Here is a 6,000-nt window from a genome sequence, read left to right on the forward strand (position 1 = left end):
GTCATTTTTCAAACACAGCCTGTGAGATGGCAGTTGGAAGCTGATTGGCTGGCACCTTATCACTTTCTTATCACTTTTCACTCTGGGGGTCATTCAGAGTTGGTCGCAAGTGCTGAGCGCTCGCAACCGACTCGATGTTGCCCCACTGGGCATGCGAACGACGGAGCCGGCTCCGTTGTGCGCATGTGCGAGACCCGGCTAGCGAAGGACGCTCTGTCGCTAGGGGTCTCGCACCAAAGGGGGCGAGCTGTCGATGGTGAGTGACAGCTTGCCCCATTTTAGGAGGCGGGCAGGGGGCGTGCCTGCCCAAATGGAGGCGTTCCCGCCGGAACGCTTGCCGTTTGTGGGCGGCCGCACTAACATGAGCAGTGATGTCAGTGGGGAGCTTCCTGCTCGATCAGAGCAGGAAGCTCCCTGGGGCTTACGAGTGCCCAGACCCAACCTTAGGGCCTGGTCATAAGCCCCGATGGTCGCGATGGTCTTGACCATCGCGACCATCACCCATGTCGGTCGCTAGAGCTGTGGGTGTTAACCCACAGCTTAGTGATCGACAAGGAGGCGGTCATTCAGGGTGCAAGCGGACGCCCTGATTCAGAGTGACCGCTTGCAACTAACGACGGCCTCTGAATGAGGTCCTCTGTCTCATAACAGTGCTTTGCTTAGTAACTAGACCCCTAAGAGAGAAAAGGGGGATGGAGATTGAGAGGGAGTTGGGAGGGGAACGAGTGAGCAGGAGATGGGGTGAGATAAAGAGACAGGGGAAAGAGAAATAAAGGAAAGTTGCACAGAGAGAGACTGGGGGAAAGAGATGGGCGAAGAGCAGTAGAGAGAAATAATGTGAAGTAGGAAAAACAGAGCGAGTGGGGGAAGCCTGGCGATGTCGGGCACCACAGCTAGTACCCTGGCATATGACAGGTCTGTAATACTAATAACAAAATGTCAAAAATGTATCCAACTAATTGGGAACATTAGTACCACAACGCAGCGCTGGTTACACTAAATATCTATTTAATAGCAGATGACCATAGAATAAATCATGCATAAAAATACACATTATACATATATCTCTAAAATCAATTTAGATCTGCTTCATTACTGAATACAAATCACTTTATATATAGTAAATAGTCCCATGGATATCAAGCTAAAGATATATACTTTGACTTAAGGGCCTGATTCAGAGCCGGACGCTATTTGCGGTCGTTCGTTCTGAAAAAAGGGATGGCTATTGAAATGAACCGTTCGCTCTTTGCGGTCTGTTCACGCCTCTATGTCTGAACGAGCGAACAAAACTTGCGGTCGTTTTTTGAATAACTACGCCCCCTGGCCGCTCGCACCATACGTCATGTCCGCTATTTATTAGATTAATCGAGTACATCGACCAGCGTATGAACTGCTCGCTATTCTTGTGGTTGGTTTTTCCTACCCCAAACTTGCGAGTAGTTCTGACTATAAAATTACCCAGTGACGTGGTCAATGACGCTGCTGTATTAATTATGCACACCCATAAAACGCCCGTTTTGACCTTTAAGCACGCCTGCGTTCGGATCTCCACTCCCCGTTTTCAAGCACCTTCCCCTGTTACCACCCACATACGCCTCCTCCTGTCACTCAAAATAGCAGGCATTCGTTATTTAGCGAATAAACGATTTTCGGCCGCACTGACTGGTTCGCACATGCGTATTACGAATCGTACGCATGCGCAGTTGGGCAAACATCGCTCGGAACGAACGAGCGGCCGGTTAGGAGCGGCTCTGAATCAGGCCCTAAGTCTGTTGAAAATTGAAACAAAAAGTCCCGTAAGAGAGTTGTCTAGATAGTTGTAACAAATGTCTATCCTGCGGGAAATAAAGTGTTCTCAATAGCAGTATCTCTGCTTGGTATATAGGAGCTCATTCAGACACGCTCGCTAAGGCGCACTCACTCGCTCTGAGCTGCGTATAATTCGCAGTGCGCGTGCGCAAGTCATTCATTGCAATCTGATTTTGATTGCTCGTAAGCCACTATCAGGTCGCTGCTTTGAGTGACAGATAGTAGGTAATAATAGGTAGTAACAGAGGAAGGTGCTTGTGAAGGGGGAATGGATGTGCGAACGCAGGCGTGTCAGGCTGCCAAAACGCTGTTTAATGGGCATTCATAATTAGCAAATAGCGTCATTGTACACGTCACCTGAATGTATTTCAGCCAGCACTGATCGCTGTGCTTGCGGCAGGCTAAGGCAACCCCAAGGGCTGCGAGCAGCTCCGATGGCTCTCGAAGGTCCCGATTAATCCCTCATTTCCCGGAGATGACGTGTGTTGCGAGTGGCAAGGGGGCGCCCTTAAACAGTTGTTTGCGCAGTTTGCCATAGCTCGCTAAAACATAGTGGGCATCTTTATGCAACGCAGTGCGTATGCTTAATTTAAATAGCCGGCCCCCTTTTTGCCAGCGAGCGACCACAACTTGCGAGCGGCTCTGAATGAGCTCCATAGTGTATTTAGCTGTTATACACACAGTGGGCCTGATTCCGAGCCGGTCGCTCTGACAGAGCGCTCGCTCTGAATCAGGGCCATTTTATTTTTTTTAAGAACGGCCTCCTGGCCGCTAGCATAGCTGTGGGTGACCACTCACAGCTATAGCGAGCGGCCATGATGTTCAAATCGGGCTGTCTGTGAAAGCATCAGCCATGAAATTCAAATCGGGCTGTCTGTGAAAGCATCAGTTCAAGACCATCGCGACCATCGGGCTTGCGACGAGACCCTTGTCTTAATGTGTAACACAGTTTGAACTGATGCTTTCACAGACAGCCCGATTTGAATTTGTCTATGGCTAAGTATGGAACACTGGGGCCCTGATTCAGAGCCGCACGCTGCCGCTGCCCGCTCGCTGGGATTGTGGGCGTTTTATTTTTTTGATCTCAGGACGCTTGCAAAGCTGTGGGAGACCACCCACAGCTTGTGCAAGCGGCCAGGAGACCATCGCGATAATCGCGACCATCGGCCTTGCGACAAGACCCTACGGTCTAGGCTGCCATAAGGCCGAGTGGACTTTCTGCTCTAATAGAGCAGGAAGTCCACTATTGACATCAGTAGTGATGTCAGTAAGCCCTCCCTACAAACGCCAGGCGTTCCTAAGGGAACGCCTGCGTTTGTCCAGCCACCCCCCCTACCTGCCCACAAAATGGGACGAGCTGTCACTCACGATCGACAGCAGCCTCGTCTTGTTGTGAGCCACGTAGCGACTGAACTTCAGTCGCTCGGCGGGGCTCGCACAAGCGCACGCCAGATGTGGCGCATGCACAGTGCATAAACATCAGGCCGCTTGCGAGTGCACAGCGTTCGCAAGCAGCTCTGAATCAGGGCCTGTGTGTATAACAGCTACATACACTATACACCAAGCAGAGATACTGCTATTGAGAACACTTTAATTTCCGCAGGATAGACATTTGTTACAACTATCTAGACAACTCTCTTACGGGACTTTTTGTTTCAATTTGCAACAGACTTAAGTCAAAGTATATATCTTTAGCTTGATATCCATGGGAATATTTACTATATAAAGTGTTTTGTATTCAGTAATGAAGCAGATCTAAAATTATTTTAGAGATATACAGGTATGTATAATGTATGTGTATTTTTATGCATGATTTATTTTATGTTCAACTGCTATTAAATAGATATTTAGTGTAACCAGTGCTGCGTTGTGGTACTAATGTTTCCAATTAGTTGGATACATTTTTGACGTTTTGTGATTTGTGATTTAGGGTGGGGGCAGCAAATCCCCTGGAAAATGTATGCTGCAGGTGCACGTAATTCATTATTGACTGAATTTGGTTGTCCAGCGCAGACCTTTATTCTTTCTATATTGTTAGGTCTGTAATACTACCTAACTATAGTTTTATTAATGCATCTGGAGTCTGGGAAAATGATGATACAAAGTGAATATTTTCCAACAGCAAACTCATGAGACCACTGGTGTCCAGGCGAGCCCTGAAGATCAGTGATCACATTGGAAGATGGAGAGAGGTCTCAGACACCTTAGTATGTTTGTTTCACTCAGCAGTTCTTAGCAACTGAATAAATAATTTCCTTCATATCACAAGCACAGGTGTGCGCCTCCACAGGTTTTATGATTGGCATCCAACATCACTAGTTTTACCTCTCACATTGACCGTAAGTAATTTGATTTGGTCCTGGACCACCAACTCGTGGTACCACTGCAAGTGCCCCGTGGCACCCCAGGACGCCACAGGACCCAGTTTGGGAACCACTGGACTTAGGTATAAGAGACAGCCTAATTTTTGTCAGAGCTAGCCACGTTCCTCCTGTGATGCAGGCATGCAGCCACGCCCCTATGTGATGCAGCCACGCCCCCTATGTGATGCAGCCACGCCCCCTATGTGATGCAGATACGCCTCCACCGTGATGCAGCCATGCCCGCTATGTGGTGCAGCCACGCCCCCTATGTGATGCAGATACGCCTCCTCCGTGATGCGGCCACGCCTCCAGTCCTGAACAGCTCAATAGTAATGTTGGGAGGTAAGCCAGAGTCCTGCTCCTTAGTTGAAGAAGGAATTGGAGCTTGCTGCATTTGAGGGAAAACATTCCTCCAGCAACTATAGTGGGCTATTCCCAATGAGTCTGACCTGATTAATTTAAAATGATTGGGGAATGGCAGATTTGGCTATGCCCTGTTTAAATTATAATTTTAAATTTACTACATCCTTAGCAAATGTAATCAGTTTTGTAATTTCAATAAAGAAAACAAAAAATGGCATTATACCGCTAATTCTCGGTGACTCCCCAGACCCCTCTTGCTGGTATAACTATAACACTATAACAATTCTGCATAAACATGACAGCTAATATTACATAATGACCGTGTACATTCTGTAACAGTATTTTTTTTCCCACCTGCCTAAATATAATGTATCTGATACTGAAACTAATCACTAACTACCCAGCCACATTGTGTCTAATTATATACTATAATGGGAATATAATTTATTATCTTTTTTTTTTTCAAAGCATCCTCTGATAAGAAAATTACCATGTAGCTTATGAATGTAAAAATACATCTGTCATCATTTCTGTTATAGGTTGTACGTCTTTTGTGATCAATGAAATATATCAGGTGTAAGACGGAGTTTGGCATTCCTCCCTGGCGATTTAAATGACAATTCTAAGCATTGGGGTCACCATGATATCTCAGCTACTATCACATGCTAACTACTAGAGACATCGCAGCCAAAGTTGTCTTTTTCTAATTACTTTAAATAATCAATGTGACTCAATTATGTTCCTCCTTCGTAAATGGTCTGTGCGTTTTCCCCAGTGATATATAGCATCATCCGCAGAATAAAATATAACGTTTTTACCGATGCCAGAAAGTCACCTTGGATAGATCTCTGCAATTATCTTAAAACAGTCCCTAATGTTAGCAGGGACCTATTGATCACTTCTCAAATACACCAAGGAGACTAGATCAATTACTTTGACACAATATTGATACTGGCCTTAAAACAACTATTCAACATAAGACATTTGGTTTTGATGAAGAGATTTGCCAAATGTAACAAGATTTATTTTTCACCCTAATTTGTTATTTTGTCCTTAAAAGGAGACACAAACTGAACTAAACAAATCACATATCTTGTCTTTATGTTCTGTATAATTCCTGCTATGCATGTAGTTATGTTGCTTATGCTGGGCATACACTACCAGATAAAATGTCTGTCAGACCGACAGACATTTTATCTGGCCGGCTGCCAGCCGCAGATGTCGCCGGCATACACTGTGAGAGAAATCTCACAGTGTATAGCCCGACATCTGCGCTCCGCCCCCGGGGGAGGAGACATTTCCCTGTTCCTTCCGTAGGAAGGAACACAGGAAATGTCTGTCTGTCGGCTGCGCTGGGCATACACTGCCCGATGCGGCCGACAGTTTACCTGCTAAATATTGCATCGGACGGGCATGCTGGACAATCCAGCATGCCCGACCGAGCAATATTTAACCCTCGGCC

This window comes from Taudactylus pleione, unplaced genomic scaffold (assembly GCF_031769625.1).
Source record: "Taudactylus pleione unplaced genomic scaffold, aTauple2 ptg000306l, whole genome shotgun sequence".
NCBI lineage: Eukaryota > Metazoa > Chordata > Amphibia > Anura > Myobatrachidae > Taudactylus > Taudactylus pleione.